The sequence below is a fragment of the Neoarius graeffei genome, chromosome 9, assembly GCF_027579695.1.
Source record: "Neoarius graeffei isolate fNeoGra1 chromosome 9, fNeoGra1.pri, whole genome shotgun sequence".
NCBI lineage: Eukaryota > Metazoa > Chordata > Actinopteri > Siluriformes > Ariidae > Neoarius > Neoarius graeffei.
In genome coordinates this window covers 93,945,075-93,963,189 of record NC_083577.1, presented here as the reverse complement: position 1 = coordinate 93,963,189, position 18,115 = coordinate 93,945,075, and positions in this window count along the sequence as shown.

The following is an 18,115-nucleotide window of genomic DNA, read 5'->3' as shown; positions in this document are numbered from 1 at the left end:
TTTGGACTGAATTTAAATTTTCACCTGATATGCCTACTTACAGTGTTTTAGACCCTTGCTCTGTTTATTGATTAACTCTTTGGATCATCCTTTGGTTTTGTTTATATTCCTGACTGTTTCTCACACTTACCTGCTTATAGATCATAATTTTGAAGCACGTCTCTAATGTAGAGCTATATGAAAGACCTCTTTGCATGTGGATCTTAAAACCTGCATTATACTTGCGGTAACTATGCATATGTGTCTGTAAGATGGCTTCCACGTGCATCCTGCAGTTGCTTTTACGGGTGGTGTAGTGGTTAGCACTGTTGCCTCACAGCAAGAAGGTTCTGGGTTTGAACCCAGCGGCCGATGGGGGCCTTTCTGTGTGGAGTTTCCATGTTCTCCCCATGTCTGCATGGGTTTCCCCCACAGTCCAAAGACATGCAGTTAGGTTAACATGGGAAGGCCTTGGGATGAAGTGCCCAAGAGTGGCGGCACGCACATATGCAGCGGCTTTGCTCTCCTATGATGAGCTAAATTTCATTGTACATTTGTGCAGTGACAATAACAGCATTCTATTCTACTTTTGAGCATTACTCAGAACTACAAGTCCGCATTGTGTAATACCAATGTAAATCTTGTGGTCAGTGCAGCACCACATGACACTGTGACACCCTGCTGAATAAACAAACTAGTATTGTGTCTCAAATTGTATACCTGTGCACTAATCAAGACTGAGTACTGACACTGACCAGGTTTCCTATTTTAGAAACCATTAAAATCTACTGAAAGGTCTGTTTTGTGTATCAGACTTCTAGATTTTTTAGATTAGTAAATCCTTTGAATGTAAGGTCAGAGTTTTTGAATTGATTCGTAGATCATGACAACCGTATAAAGTTTTAAGATTAACAGAGCTCATTAGGTTAATGTCACTGTGCATAAAATATTTCATGTTAAATATTTTATCGTTTAACTCATCCGCCTGGTGAGTGGGGATGTTTTGGCTCTGACTCTGACCAGGCCTTAGTCTACCTCATACTCCTGTACATTACACTCAGATGGCTTTGGAAAGATAATTTTTGTCCTACAACTATTTCCGTGTTCTGAGGTAATTATGATGCTAAAAGGTAGATGATAAGATGCCAAGTCGTAACCTCCTGACAGAGGCAACCGGGCTTTGAGCTGAAGTATCCTGGTACTTCAGAGAATTTATAATGCTCTATGTCTTTACGAACCCCTGTGAATCCATCATCATATTTTAGAGTAGGTTTTTAATACAAATGTTTAACATTCCATTCTGAAACACAGGGAATATGTTGAAATTGGAATTAAAGTATAAACGGTGAATTGTTGTGTGTAATAATCTCCTGAAGGGTGCCAATAATTTTGAAGTAAGCTGTGCTGCACTGATATTATAATTTGTTGAGTGAGAACAAATGACTGGTTTGTGGTGCTTGCTGTCGTGTGTGTGTGTGTGTGTGTGTGTGTGTGTGTGTGTGTGTGTGTGTTTACAGGATTGAGACGGAATCCTGATGGTGACATCAGTCTTTATCTGTCCAGTGCTCAGTGACATCAGACCCCCCACAGCTCACGTGTCAAGGAGAGCTGATGATTAAATGCAGCTGCTTTTCCCTCGCTGCTCACCCTCATGCTTACGCTCTGACACACACACACACACACACACACACACACACACACACACACACACATCATCTTCAGGGAAGGGAGGGATGGAAGGAGGATGCCGGTAATTAAATTAATTAGGAAGATAGACGACAATGCTCTTATTCACTCATCTCTGACTCTCACAGCTTTGTTTACACAAGAAAAGCCTCTTAAAATCCACAAGGTCACTTCTTCCAAGGGGAGGACGAGGAAGGATGCCAAAGTGCATAATTTACACAGAGGAACGTGTTCAAGAACCTCCACAGCTCTCCAGGTAATGCTGGTGTCACCTGACTGTATCCTGTCCCAGAATTCCCTCTCTAAAGACGTGTGTCTCGCCATCTGCATGCATTCTCACGACCAATACACCTTCTGTTCACAGGAACAGGCCATGTGACTGACATTTTAAACAGCTAATCACAGGAGCAGGACATGATTATGAAAATGGTGCCACAATATCAGAAACATCACCTCTCGTGCATGACCTCCAAACCTCCATCCCGTGACATTTATTCCTATAAAATCAGGTTTTCTGGCAGTTTCTCTGACACTGTTTCCACTCTCAGGCCCTGATTTATAAAATCATAAATTACGAGTAACTCTACTTGACTCTACTAACTCTAATTAGTCTTTGCAGTTATTGGGCGTGTTGAGATGATTATAAGATAATAACATGCATTGTGTAAATGATGTCACGTACAAAAAAGGTGAAAGAGTTCATATTCAGATTAGTTTTTTATTGAAAGACTGAAACTCTTTTTACAGGCTCTTTAAATGCTGCTGGAGGTTTTAACCAAAACGTTAATATCAAATATTCCACAAATGTAATACTTGCTCTATAGTGATAGTAATTTACACACCCAAACATCGCAGGTGAGAAATCACTGAGCATCGACTCCACCCTGTGTTTTACACTGAAAAGTCAAAGTGCCCCAGATTGCACAAACATTTCAGACAAATGTATCATGTTTTATTTGCTTGTGTTTAAAACTCCAATCTGTCGTAGACATGTGTTAGCATCTTACACTTTTTCTGGATGTTACACAAATCTGAAAATGGTGTATTATTGAAATCAAAGACATTTTCCATCCACAGTGAAATGGAGGGATGAGGAGGGCGCTGGGGATGAGTCTGTGCAGAGTGTAGAATAAACTGAGCTATAAATGTTGTTGCCATATTCATCAAGTGACGATAATGACGTGGTCACTGACAGTATTGAGCACATGCAGGTAACAGCACTGATTACGCCCACGTGTGTTTATGTCATACACAGATATATTTAATAGTTTAAAACACACAGCTACATCAGTGAAAGACGAATTTACTCATCGTCCATTCTGTATGTATTGAGACTGTACCGTGTGACATTCAGGGGAAGATTCAACATCATACAAAAATGATATTTTCAACTAGAGGTGAAGACAGATGTAGCAATGTTAATATTAGTGTTTGACTACTTCTGTGATGTTCTGTGGGTGTGTAGCAACTGCTATTGTTGTCACTTGTGGGTGTGGCCTGTCCAGCATTTTATAGTTTAGATGAGAAACTTTAGCAGCGATGTATATAGTAGCTTCAACAGCTAACTAGCTAATCACAAATTAAATAACACACTCATTGTTGTGAAGTTCCGTTGTTTGAGTTACATGTTGTGTCCTCAGCTTCGCACTAGTTTAGGTGTTAAATTAGCCAAGCCAGCTATCTGTCGTAGCTACCAATGATCTCTGCTACTTCCTTCCATTTTTTCCCTGATGTCTCACATTTAATGAGAGGATGTACTGTATAAGACAGGAGAAGATGAAAGCTTTTCTTCCATTTTTATGCATCATAAAATTGCAGGTCAGAGTTGTGAGCTGAAGAAACTTTGGACCACATGCACCACAGGTTTGGTCCAAGGAATCGTCTAAAGCCACACCTAATTTTCATACTCATTCACTATCCGTTTTAACATCTTCCACCACAGCTCTTTGAACTTCCCCCATGCTGTCCTTGTTTTTGTGATGGTGGCTAGCTTACATCCTCCACTGAGGCATAAGGTATCACCAAGGTAACAAAAGGACTCAACCGCATCTAGCACATGCTCTAGAGTTGAGAAAATATCAATTCAAACGTTGCTTGGTGTGAATGTACGGGAGATTTACAGGAACACACAGCCTGCACTGGACATGACTGAACATTATAATAATGTTCTTTGCTACCTTGGTAATTATACATCAGATAGATCAGATGGTGCGTAGGTGGAGTGTCTGAGGCTGAGATTATGATGGGTGTGACTGCCTAAAAATCAGCTCTGGTCATGGAGTGAATGTAAACACAAGCTGGGTTTCAGAAAGGAGTAATTAAATTAACTACTATTACATCAAATCAGCAATTAAAGAAATACAGTGATGACACCAGGGTTGGTCGAATTCCACTGTGGAATTACAGAGAATGAGTTGGGTTTGTTGGGATAATGGAAGAATGCAGTAACACCTGCACCAGCACATATCTCACATTCTTTTACTCTATTGTGTTTGAAACCTGCTTACCCTTCTTCACATCACACCCTCTCAGGGCACGCTGTCTTCATCCACGATCTGAAGATGCAGCATGCCAACTCACGAGCTCCTTTCACAGAGAAACATCCGGAAGAGCAGATTGAATTTCAGCATCATGGTCGTCCTTCTTGTCTGCCCTTGTGCAGTCAAAAACCCAGACTCGTCTTTCAGTGTCCTGCAGGAGGGATTGATCTGTCTCAGGAAGGGATGTAATTATGATTCCTACCTGTAATATAACTCTGCACTTTGTCCGACAGTCAGGCCTGAGCATTGACCTGTCAATCATCTCTGCATTAATGCATCCCTGATACAGCCTGTTCCATAATATCCGTCTGGAGACGGCGTTTAATGTGTGTGTGTGTGTGTGTCAGAGACGAGGTCAGAGCCCTGGTGGATGATGTAATTGGTGTCCAGAGGAGACTTTCACATCAACTGGCATGTAATACTGAATAAATACTCAGCAGATTACTGTATAGATCATTTCAAAATTGCTATGTGCACAAGTATAATATGCGAAGAACTTCTTCACATTTCAGTTTTAAATTATGACTTTAAAACGAAAAGTGCTGAGTGCCAGAGTATTACAAGTTGCATGAAGCGCCATTCAGGTTAAACTTTACGCTGCTTTCATGCTCGCCATGTTTTCTGAGTGTTTGTTGACAGGCAGGAAGTTAAGAAAAGATTCAAATTTACAGAAAACATTTTGTTTAATCACTTGACCAATCAGAATGCAGAAAAAAACATGGGGTGCATGGAGGATGGAAACAGATTCATGGAAGGAGTCTCCAGTGTCAGAGGTCAGGCTGTATCTCTGTTTTCCCAAGATCTTCAGGACAGAGGAGTTTATGCCTGTGGGGCCTTTTTTTTGTCTTACTAATGTCAGAAGAGAGGCTGGTGAGGGAATGTAAGAGAAAACATGAAGTGACCAGTTTCATGGACATCGCTCAATGGATGAGACATTGGACTTCTGATTGGAAGGTCATGAGGTCAGATCCAAGCACCACTAAGCTGCCACTGCATGGTTGAATGCTCAGTGATATAAATGAAATAGAAATGTACATCGCTCTGGATACAGACATCTTCCAAATGGCGTAAATATACTCTGACGTTCAGAGCCTGTGTCAGTGTGTGAAGCCAATCCTGTGATAGCCATCATCTCTCTCACTCCAGAGCTGTCTTTGACGTCATTACATTTTCCCCACTTAATCACTTTATTTATAACCTTATATATTTTTTCATTTTCTTCCGAGGTGAAGGACAGCATTCTTGTGAAAGAAAGCGCGCTTGTGTTTTTTTCTCGCCGAGAGACCGAGACAGAGGGAGCAGTTAGTTCAGGCCGCCGTGCTGACCTCATCCAGCACTAACTTTATTAAACCCATTTTCCACACGCCTGACTCCTCATAAACGCCTGCTGCTTTTATTGTCCTTTCATTTTCTTTCCTCATGCTTCGGTGGTTCCTTGTGTCGCTGCACGTCCATCATGATTTACAGCGTCACGTTAAAAGGGTTCTGTGTGTAGCCATGACTGTAGCTGCTTATACTCTCTCTCTCTATTTATCTCACATGCGCACACACACACACACACACACACACACGCACACTCTCACAGTCTGAGCTACATGCATGTGTCGTGGATGTGAACTTAATCCTGTGTATTAGCCAAAAGTCCAGCTCAGTTCAGGTTTATGAAATAGGTCAGTCCGGGTTTCTTCTGGATCAGTGCTAAATATTTATTTATTTATTTACTGACACTCTTTATCCATTTGAGTTAATGAAATTTCTCAGAAGGAGGAAATGTTGTTTCATTGAGGAAATTGAAACATATGACTCTCATTCTCTTGCCTGAAGGCATGTCCTTGAAAGAATTTCTCTGAAACATGATGAAACGTCGTGGTTCCAGTGATGATCGATGGCATCAAAAATTCTGCTAAAGTGGTTGCCTTTGTCATGAGGTTAAGACTTGAGACTTAAGCAGATTTTAAGATTATTACTCGCCACACTGTAGCTGTGTTTCCATTAATCTGCTGTAACAACTTTCTAACTTGTGGGAAACAGAGGAACTGAAAGCAGACTTCAGAACAGGTGTGTTCTTTTTATTTAAGCACTTTTCAGTGACTTATAATGATACAAATGCACAACACACTCATGCAACGGGGTGTCACAGCTCTCTCTCTCATTCCTGGCTGTCTGAAAGAAAACAGAGACACAGGTTAATAGATAGCCAGTAATCCGACACAAGTGCACCTCATCACGTGTTACCTGCTGGTTTAACCTGCATTCTCACCGTTCACAGCCGATGCTTGACCACGCCCCCACTGCCACATACTCCCACTGCCCGACTCAGGCCAGGGAGACATCCGGCTTGCAGCCGACCCCCCCATGGGGTGGTCAACCGCCACCACCATCTGTGCCCCTGGCCTTTGGACCACCTTGAATTTGAAGGGCTGAAGATTCAAGATTCAAGAGATTCAAGATGTTTATTTGTCATATACACAATAACAGACACAGCGGTTATTATTGGGTAATGAAATTCTTACTTTGCAACTACCCGACCAAACTATGCCAATACCAAACTAATATCTCATCTCATCTCATTATCTCTAGCCGCTTTATCCTTCTACAGGGTCACAGGCAAGCTGGAGCCTATCCCAGCTGACTACGGGCGAAAGGCGGGGTACACCCTGGACAAGTCGCCAGGTCATCACAGGGCTGACACATAGACACAGACAACCATTCACACTCACGGTCAATTTAGAGTCACCAGTTAACCTAACCTGCATGTCTTTGGACTGTGGGGGAAACCGGAGCACCCGGAGGAAACCCACGCAGACACGGTGAGAACATGCAAACTCTACACAGAAAGGCCCTCGCCGGCCACGGGGCTCGAACCCAGGACCTTCTTGCTGTGAGGCGACAGCACTAACCACTACACCACCGTGCCGCCGCTTACTAATATATAAAAAGAAATATATATGAAATACGAAATATAAAGTGTATATGCAATGCAAAATATAAAAGTAGAATGAAAATAAATGAAAATAAACATAATTAAAATAAAGAATAAAGAATAACAAATAACCAATCAATGTGCAGTAGGACAACAATCAAACAATATACATATGGACAGATATAATGTGCAATGTCTTGTGCAAAATTGCAAATATAGAGTGTGGCAGTGGGGGCGTGGTCAAGCATCGGTCTGTGACCAGAGGGCGGAGTCAGGGAAGGTAAGTGGCAGAATCACTGCACCTGAGGTTGATTAATGTGTTTGTGTGTCTTCCCCAGTGACCACGCCCTATTTAAGGAAGAGATTGAGAGCGGAGCAGGCTGTCTCCCCAACCTGACCACAACAGATGCGTGTGAGTGAGTGAGTGAGTGAGTGAGTGAGTGAGTGAAAAAGCTGAAAAGCAAGCTGAAAAGCTATAATAAACGGGTTTTGTGAACTCAGTTCTGGCCTGCCATCCTTCTGTGCTCCACCCACCCATCCAATCTGCTACAGTGGTGCTGAAACCCGGGATTTGGAGAGCCGAAGCAGAACAGCCCCATGGAGTCCTCCCCATTCGCTGAGCTGGTCCACGCCTTTGCCACAGCCCAGCAAAGCCAGCACCAGGCAATAGTCACCCTCTGGAAGGAACAGGAACAGTGGTTCGAGGCCCTGGTGCTGGCTCAGCAGGAAGAGCGACAGACGTTCCGGCACCTCCTCGCGTCGGTGGGGTCCACCGCCGCGGGGCCATCCCCCGTCACCCTGACGAAGATGGGCCCGCAGAACGACCCCGAGGCCTTCCTCACGTTCTTTGAGCAGGTGGCAGAGACCTCGGGGTGGCCGATGGAACAGCGCATGGCACGCCTCCTCCCCCTGCTAACGGGAGAGGCGCAGCTGGCCGCGCTACAGCTCCCCACCGACCGCCGGCTGGCCTACGCGGACCTTCACCAGGCCGTCCTCCAGCGTGTGGGGCACACCCCCGAGCAACAATGGCAGCGCTTCCGCACTTTGTGCTTGGAGGAAGTTGGCCTACCGTTCGCGTTTGGCCAGCAACTCCGGGACACCTGCGAGCGGTGGTTGAGGGCCGACAACCACGACGCCGAGGGGATCATTGACCAGGTGGCACTGGAGCAGTTCTTCGCGTGTCTACCAGCCGGAGCGGCAGAGTGGGTCCAGCGCCACCACCCGGCATTGCTGGATCAGGCAATCGAGCTGGCGGAGGACCATTTGGCGGCTGTCTCGATGGCAGGACAGCAGACAACCTCTTCTCCCCTCTCCTCTCTCTCTCCCTCTCCTCCTGTGTCTCATCCTCGCCCCATTCCCCCACCACGGAGGCGGGGGCCAGCCCCACCCCAGCCGGCCTGCCGCACCCATGGTGCCCTCCCATTTCTCCCTTCTGTGTCTGTCTCTCCCCCCCTCAGGTGAGTGAGCCCCAGAGCACCAGTGCAGAGAGGAAGCCCGGGCTGGTTTGCTGGTGCTGGCATCCTAGCAAGTAGTACCGGAGAGTGAGAACTGCCCACTTGATGGCCAGACACTCCTATTCTATCATGCTGTATTTTGACTCTTGCATGGAGAGCTTGCAGCTGATGTACAGCACTGGACATTCCTCCACCATCTGGGACAAAATGGCCCCCAGCTCTCTGTTTGACACTTCAGTCTGTAAAACAAAAGGGAGAGAAAAGTCAAGAGAATGCAACAGCAGGCCGCCACACAAAACCACCTTTACCTGAGCAAAAGCCCGTTTGCATGGCTCTGTCCAATGGACCGGATCTGGCATGCCCTTTTTAGTGAGGTCAGTCAGCGGGCTGGTGATGTCTGAAAAGTTAGGCATGAACCACTGATAATAGCCAGCCAGCCCCAGGAACTGCCTCACCCCCTTTTTGATCTTACAGGTAGGTCTTGGGCAGACCGGAATTACTGGTCTTATCAATTTGGGGACGCATCTGCCCATGACCTAAGTGGAAACCCAGATACCATACTTCCACCCATCCAATTGCACACTTCTTTGGTTTGCTGTGAGCCCAGTGTACAATGGTGCTTGAAAGGCTATGAACCCTTTAGAATTTTCTATATTTCTGCATAAATATGACCTAAAACATCATCAGATTTTCAACACAAGTCTTAAAAGTAGATAAAGAGAACCCAGTTAAACAAATGAGACAAAAATATCATACAGTGGTGCTTGAAAGTTTGTGAACCCTTTAGAATTTTCTATATTTCTGCATAAATATGACCTAAAACAGGGGTGTCCAAACTGATCCATAAAGGGCCGTGTGGCTGCAGGTTTTCATTCCAGCCATGCAGCAGCACACCTGACTTGGCTCATTCAATAAACTGAACTGTCTTCACATAGTCAAATACTTGCAGCCACACCCACCCTTGATTAAAGGGTGGGTGTGTCAGTTGATTGAATAAGCTAAATCAGGGTGCTGCTGCATGGCTGGAATGAAAACCTGCAGCCACACGGCCCTTTATGGATCAGTTTGGACACCCCTGACCTAAAACATTATCAGATTTTCATACAAGTCCTAAAAGTAGATAAAGAGAACCCAGTTAAACAAATGAGACAAAAATATTATACTTGGTCATTTATTTATTGAGGAAAATCTCATCTCATCATCTCATCATCTCTAGCCGCTTTATCCTTCTACAGGGTCGCAGGCAAGCTGGAGCCTATCCCAGCTGACTATGGGCGAAAGGCGGGGTACACCCTGGACAAGTCGCCAGGTCATCACAGGGCTGACACATAGACACAGACAACCATTCACACTCACATTCACACCTACGGTCAATTTAGAGTCACCAGTTAACCTAACCTGCATGTCTTTGGACTGTGGGGGAAACCGGAGCACCCGGAGGAAACCCACGCGGACACGGGGAGAACATGCAAACTCCACACAGAAAGGCCCTCGCCGGCCCCGGGGCTCGAACCCAGGACCTTCTTGCTGTGAGGCGACAGCGCTAACCGCTACACCACCATGCCGCCCTATTGAGGAAAATGATCCAAAATTACATATCTGTGAGTGGCAAAAGTATGTGAACCTCTAGGATTAGCAGTTAATTTGAAGGTGAATTAGAGTCAGGTGTTTTCAATCAATGGGATGACAATCAGGTGTGAGTGGGCACCCTGTTTTATTTAAAGAACAGGGATCTATCAAAGTCTGATCTTCACAACACATTTTTGTGGAAGTGTATCATAGCATGAACAAAGGAGATTTCTGAGGACCTCAGTAAAAGCGTTGCTGATGCTCATCAGGCTGGAAAAGGTTACAAAACCATCTCTAAAGAGTTTGGACTCCACCAATCCACAGTCAGACAGATTGTGTACAAATGGAGGAAATTCAAGACCATTGTTCCCCTCCCCAGGAGTGGTCGACCAACAAAAATCACTCCAAGAGCAAGGTGTGTAATAGTCGGTGAGGTCATAAAGGACCCCAGGGTAACTTCTAAGCAACTGAAGGCCTCTCTCACATTGGATAATGTTAATGTTCATGAGTCCACCATCAGGAGAACACTGAACAACAATGGTGTGCATGGCAGGGTTGCAAGGAGAAAGCCACTGCTCTTCAAAAAGAACATTGCTGCTCATCTGCAGTTTGCTAAAGATCACGTGGACAAGCCAGAAGGCTATTGGAAAAATGTTTTGTGGACAGATGAGCCCAAAATAGAACTTTTCGGTTTAAATGAGAAGCATTATGTTTGGAGAAAGGAAACCACTGCATTCCAGCATAAGAACCTTATCCCATCTGTGAAACACGGTGGTGGTAATATCATGGTTTGGGCCTGTTTTGCTGCATCTGGGCCAGGACGGCTTGATGGAACAATGAATTCTGAATTATACTGGTGAATTCTAAAGGAAAATGTCAGGACATCTTGTCCATGAACTGAATCTCAAGAGAAGGTGGGTCATGCAGCAAGACAACGACCCTAAGCACACAAGTCATTCTACCAAAGAATGGTTAAAGAAGAATAAAGTTAATGTTTTGGAATGGCCAAGTCAAAGTCCTGACCTTAATCCAGTCAAAATGTTGTGGAAGGACCTGAAGCGAGCAGTTCATGTGAGGAAACCCACCAACATCCCAGTGTTGAAGCTGTTCTGTACAGAGGAATGGGCTAAAATTCCTCCAAGCCGGTGTGCAGGACTGATCAACAGTTACCGCAAACGTTTAGTTGCAGTTATTGCTGCACAAGGGGGTCACACCAGATACTAAAAGCAAAGGTTCACATACTTTTGCCACTCACAGATATGTAATATTGGATCATTTTCCTCAATAAATAATTGACCAAGGATAATATTTTTGTCTCATTTGTTTAACTGGGTTTTCTTTATCTACTTTTACGACTTGTGTGAAAATCTGATGTTGTTTTAGGTCATATTTATGCAGAAATATAGAAAATTCTAAAGGGTTCACAAACTTTCAAGCACCACTGTACTTGGTCATTTAGGGTCTCATCAACAATGGCGATGAGGCAATCTACAGGAGTGAGGTGAGCCGCTTGGCCATGCGGTGCAAGGACAACAATCTCCGCCTGAATGTGGTGAAGACGAAGGAGATTGTTGTGGACTTCAGGAGAGAGCACACCCAGCATGCTCCACTATCTATCAACAGTGCTGCAGTGGAGAGGGTGAGCAGCACCAAGTTTCTGGGTGTGCACATCTCTGAAGACCTGTCCTGGAGCAACAACACCGCATCACTGGCCAACAAAGCCCAACAGCGTCTGTACTTCCTCTGCAAACTGAGGAGAGCAAGAATCCCGGCCCCCATCATGCACACATTCTACAGAGGCACCATTGAGAACATCCTGACCAGCTGCATCACCGTGTGGTACAGCGCCTGCACCGTGTCCTGCTGCAAGACTCTGCAGCGCATCGTGAGAGCAGCTGAGAGGATCATTGGTGTCTCTCTCCCTTCTCTAATGGATATCTTTAACTCCCGCCTCACCCGCAAAGCCATCAGGATTGCAGGTGACCACACCCACCCATCTCACAACCTCTTCAGCCTGCTGCCATTGGGGAGGAGACTGCGGAGTCTCCGGGCCAAAACCAGCAGGCTCAAGAACAGTTTCTTTCACCAGGTGGTCAGGAGGCTCAAATCCCTCCCTGCTCTGCCCCTCCTCCCCCCTCTGCGCCCCCTGCCACAGATTCTGCTCGCACACCCCCCTGCCCCCCCTTCAGCATCTGACATATCAACCTCACAGTCCCCCCCCAACACACACACACACACACACACACACACACACACACACACACACACAATGTTTATTAACACACTAAACTCAGGGACAGCACATTTCACTTTACCTTGCTCATTTGCACTATTCTGCACTACCTCACCTTAACAGCTATAAGTTTATTGTTTATACTGCTTATTTCATGTTTTATTTACCTGCTATACCTCAAGTGCCCTTGACTGTTTTTTTGCTCCAATTTATGTATGTGTGTGTGTGTGTGTGTGTGTGTGTGTGTATACAGTTGTGTTCAAAATTATTCAACCCCCAATGCTGTAAAGGGTTTTAGGGAATTCAGTGTACATTTGTAATTGTGTTCATAATGACATCTTACAAGGACTTGTTAAAGAACCAAATGCAACTAAAATGACATCAATTGCTTTTGTAATAAAGTATTAAATGGCCTTTTTGTGATTTCTTCATTGACACAATAATTCAACCCCTTTAAGACTACCACTCTTAAGAACAGAGGTTCATTCAAGTGTTTTCAATCAGGTATTGAAAACACCTGTGGATGTCAATGAGCATCAATCAAGCATAATAAGCACCAATTAGGCAGATTTAAAAGGACTGTGATACTCAGCTCCTTCTAGACATTTACTGGTGTGTTGACAAACATGGTGAAGGCAAGAGAATGGTCCCAGAAGACAAGAGAAGAGGTTATTTCTCTTCACAAGAATGGCAATGGATATAAGATGATTTCCAAAATGTTAAACATTCCAAGAGATACTATCAGAAGCATCATCTGTAAATTCAAGGCATAGGGCACAGTGGAAACGCTACCTGGTCGTGGCAGAAAGAAGATCCTGACGGCGACTGCTGTGCGCTACCTGAAGTGCCAGGTGGATAAAAATCCCCGTGTGTTAGTTTACATCTTAGCTCGTCAGTGGCAGGGACGAGTGGGGATAGCGCTAACCCTATACCTAACCCATTAGGTATAGGGTGTGTCCTCGTGCGCACCATTTTTTTATTTTAGTTTGTTATTTTTGGGCGTCGGCGGTGAAGGTGGGTAGAGCGGTTGTCTCGGGTGCACGTCCGGGGCTTTGGGGTATCTCGGGCCCACTGGTTTAATGTGCTTAAAATCCCCCCATCGGTAACTGTCAGAAGATTTAGGGTCTACTTAGTTTAGTTTATCAAGTATAATAGATGGGTTGTGGACCAGCAAGCTTTGGTTTGGCTGTACCAATGTTTTGATCTCACAATATTGAACTTTACTTAATGAAGATTTGTTAATGAACACCTGTTGGACTTGTGGAGTGAAATTTGTTTTTTCATAATTGTAAGCTGCTGCGATAAATAGCCACACAATTGTAAAATGTCGGCTATTGATTCTTTTGTGGACGCTCCTTCGAGCGATGCATTAAATTCGTTGACCAAAGATCAGCTGCTTGTAATTGCTGAGCACTACGATGTCGCCCTAACTAGCACTGAAAAGCGCTCTAAAGAGCTTATGCAATCAGTAATTAAGGATGCGCTGATTGATGCCCAGGTGCTGCCTGATGAGGGAGCCTCCACGACCCCTCCTCCGGCAGCCGGCACCATGTCTTATGAACAGCAGAAGGAGCTTCTGCTTCTCAAATTAGAAAATAGTAAAAGTGAGCAACAAAAACAGCGCCTGGAACTAGAATTAGGAAGGACAAAAATAGATGTTGAGCACCAACGTTTAGAGCTTCTTAAAGAGGGCAAGCATTATACGGGTGAGTTTGATGTTGTGCGTAATCTCAAACTTGTCCCTAAATTTGAGGAGGACAAGGTTGAGACGTTTTTTGCCTTATTTGAGCGAGTGGCAGATGCATATCGATGGCCTGATGCAGAGCGCACCTTGCTATTGCAATGTACATTGACTGGGCGCACACAGCAGGCCTACTCTGCCCTTGGTTATGAGGATAGTAAAATTTACAAGTGCGTTAAGGATGCAGTTCTGAAAGTATACGAATTGGTGCCGGAGGCGTATCGCCAAAAGTTTAGGGCTATGCGTAAACGCCAAAACCAGACCTACACTGACTTTGCGCATGACCTCGCAGTTCAGTTCAATCGCTGGTGTTCCGCATCAGGAGTTGAAAACCAGGAAGAATTGGCCAATTTAATACTGGTGGAACAACTAAAAAATACCCTCCCAGATGCAATGGCAATTTACCTTAGCGAACGCGACACCATCTCTCTGACTGCTGCTGCCACTTTAGCGGATGATTATTCCTTAATCCATAAAAGCAGGTTTTCTGGTCCGCCATCCCGTGATATGCGTTGGTCTCGTAATATTCCAACACTCCGTAACCCACGTATGCAGGTGTCTTTAAACAAGAGTGATCCTCGCTCTCGTAGCCAATCAGGTTCTGACACTATCTGCAATTATTGTTTAGGGAAAGGCCACTGGAAATCGGAATGTCCTGTGCTGCGTGGTAAAGACAGCTTTAAGTCCGCTGTTAAGCACAATGCCTTGGCTGTGCCAACATCACATGTTGCCTGTGTAAATGATTATTTTTCACCTTTTGTTTTTGATGGCCTTGTTTCACTTAGTCCTGGTGGGAAAAAAGTCCCGGTTAAAATCCTTAGGGATACTGGCTCAGTCGAGTCTTTCATTTTACGATCTGCTTTACCCTTCTCTGCTTTCTCCGACACAGGTCGATTTGTTTATGTTCGCGGAATAAATTTAAATGTCTTGAATGTGCCCCTTCACCGGGTGTACTTGGATTCAGCTTTGGTAAAGGAGAAAGTTGCCCTTGCGGTACGCCCTGCACTGCCGATACATGGCGTTGCAGTAATCCTGGGCAATGCTTTGGTTGGGTCTCGAGTTTGGGTAAACGACGCCGTTTGTGGTGAGGATGTCAAAAATGATGAAATTGGACCGGTAGCTGTGACGACGCGTGCGTCGAGTAAAATGCTACCTGCACCTACGCAAACTAATGTGCATTCTCTATCTGGTTTGCCTAACTCTGTTTCCCAACAACAGGTAATTGATGCCCAGCAGTCCGATGCTTCGTTGAAGGCGCTGTTTCTTAAGACACACAGTGGCAGTGATTACATGGTTCCGGGGTATGTAATTCATAATGGGGTTTTGATGCGCAAGCGTCCTCCTAGTGGCCCTGCTGATGACCACCTGTGGCAGGTAGTAGTACCGACATCCTTGCGCAATTTAGTAATGAACACTGCCCATGAAGACGCCGGTCACATGGGTGTCCGGAAGACCTATGATTGCGTTATCCGCCACTGCTATTGGCCGCTCCTTAAACAAGACATTGCGACCCATGTCAGGACCTGTCAAATTTGTCAGCGGACAGGCAAGCCCAATCAAATGCCGAAGCCTGTGCCTCTGCATCCAATCTCTCCCGTGTCTAAACCATTTGAACATCTTGTGATTGATTTGTGTTGGGCCACTGCCTCGTTCAAAGAGTGGATGCAGTTATCTACTCACAGTAATGTGCCAGACTACCCGTTACCCTGCGGCGTACCCACTCCGTTCCATCACTGCCAGGCCCGTTGTAAAAGCGTTAACTGAATTTATCTCCACATTTGGCATCCCGAAAACCATACAATCTGATCATGGTACAAACTTTACATCTAAGACCTTTGCTCAGGTGTTACATCTTCTGAACATTCAGCATAGTAAAGCGTCAGCGTATCACCCCCAGAGTCAAGGAGTATTAGAAAGGTTTCATCAAATGCTAAAGTCAATGTTGAGGGCATACTGTGTGGAGTTGGGTAGTAGCTGGTACGAGGGCCTCCCCTGGTTGCTGTTGGCGGCCAGGGAAGTAACCCAAGAAAGCACTGGGTTCAGTCCAAATGCGCTTGTTTTTGGCCATTCTGTACGTGGCCCAGTGGCAACTCTTGTGGGTAACTGTGATCTGCCGTGTGAGCCCCCACAGTCCTTAACGGACTATGTAAATGGGTTTCGCCGTCGGCTGTATTTAGCAGGGAAATTGGCCAGAGAAAAACTTCAGACTGCACAGGTTAAAATGAAAAAAACATATGATAAGAAAACTGTCCATCATGTGTTAAATGTGGGGGATGAGGTAATGATGCTTTTGCCTGTCATCCACTCTCCTTTCCAGGCAAAATTTGCTGGTCCATATAAAGTCATTCGTGTAGCGCACAATGACAACTATGTTATTGCAATGCCCGACAAGAAGAAATCGACCCAGTTGTGTCACGCAAACCTGCTCAAACCGTACTTTGATAAGGCAAAGGTTATTGGTCCGGCTGCTGCTGTTAGTTTACATCTTAGCTCGTCAGTGGCAGGGACAAGTGGGGATAGCGCTGTAACTCATTCGTCTACCCTGCCAGCGGTGGCAGCGCTGGAGGATGTAGAAGTCCGCACACCTGACGATGCAGTTTTATTGGGTCGTCTAAAGAATTCAGAGTCGTTGGCTAATCTATCAGTGCTGTTTAAACATCTCACCTCACAGCAGGCGTTTGAGTTGGAGGCACTTATTAAAGAGTTCCCTTCGCTTTTCTCTGACACACCAACCCAGACAACACTCATCAGTCATGACAGTGACGTTGGACAGTCTGCCCCGATCAGACAACGTTTTTATAGGGTCTCGGGGGAAAGACAAAAAATCCTGGAAGGTGAAGTAAAATATTTGTTGCAACATGGTCTAGCTGAGCAGTCATTTTCCAGTTGGGCGTCCCCCTGCATCTTAGTTAACAAGCCAGATGGCACGTACCGATTTTGTATGGATTACCGTAAATTGAATAGCGTGACCAAACCCGACTCCTTTCCTTTACCGCGTGTTGAGGACTGTGTTGATCAAGTGGGTTCTGCCAAGTTCGTCAGCAAGTTTGACTTGCTGAAGGGATATTGGCAGATCCCCTTGACAGATCGAGCGCGCGAGGTGTCTGCCTTTATTACACCAAGCGGTCTGTATGCGTATAACGTAATGAGTTTTGGGTTGCGTAACATGCCCGCAACCTTTCAAAGGTTAATGAACCAGGCTGTGGCACACTTAGATGGTGTTGCCATCTTTTTGGATGACATTGTTTTGTACAGTGATACTTGGGTATCACATCTCCAAGGCATCCGTCAGTTATTCATACGTTTGGCCCAGGCAAACCTTACCATCAACCTTGCTAAATGCGAGTTTGCGAAGGCGACAGTGATCTATCTTGGAAAAGTCGTGGGACAGGGTTTTGTGCGACCCATCCGCGCCAAAGTCGCTGCCATTGATTCGTTTCCCGAACCAGTCAACAAAAAAGAATTAATGCGGTTTCTTGGAATGATTGGGTACTATAGGGGGTTTTGCAAAAATTTCTCCTCAACGGTAGTACCGCTCACAGACCTGCTCAAGAAGAGCAAGCAATTTGATTGGACCCCCATTTGTCAAACAGCTTTTCAATCTGTTAAGCACCTCCTCACCTCTGCTCCTCTCCTTGCTGCGCCCCAGATGAACAAGCCGTTCAAATTGCAAGTAGATGCCAGCAAAGTGGGAGCAGGGGCTGTCCTGTTACAGGACAATAGCAATGGGTTTGAACGTCCAGTATGTTATTTTTCTCGTAAGTTCAACACTTATCAGTTGAACTATTCAACTATTGAAAAAGAGGCCCTTGCACTCATTTGGGCATTGCAATACTTTGAGGTGTATGTTGGGGGCAGTGTTTGCCCAATAACGGTCTACTGTGACCATAATCCGTTGACCTTCCTTCACTCCTTGCAGAACCCCAACCAAAGGCTAATGCGTTGGTGTATCTTTTTACAACCGTACCACCTTGATATTAAGCACATCAG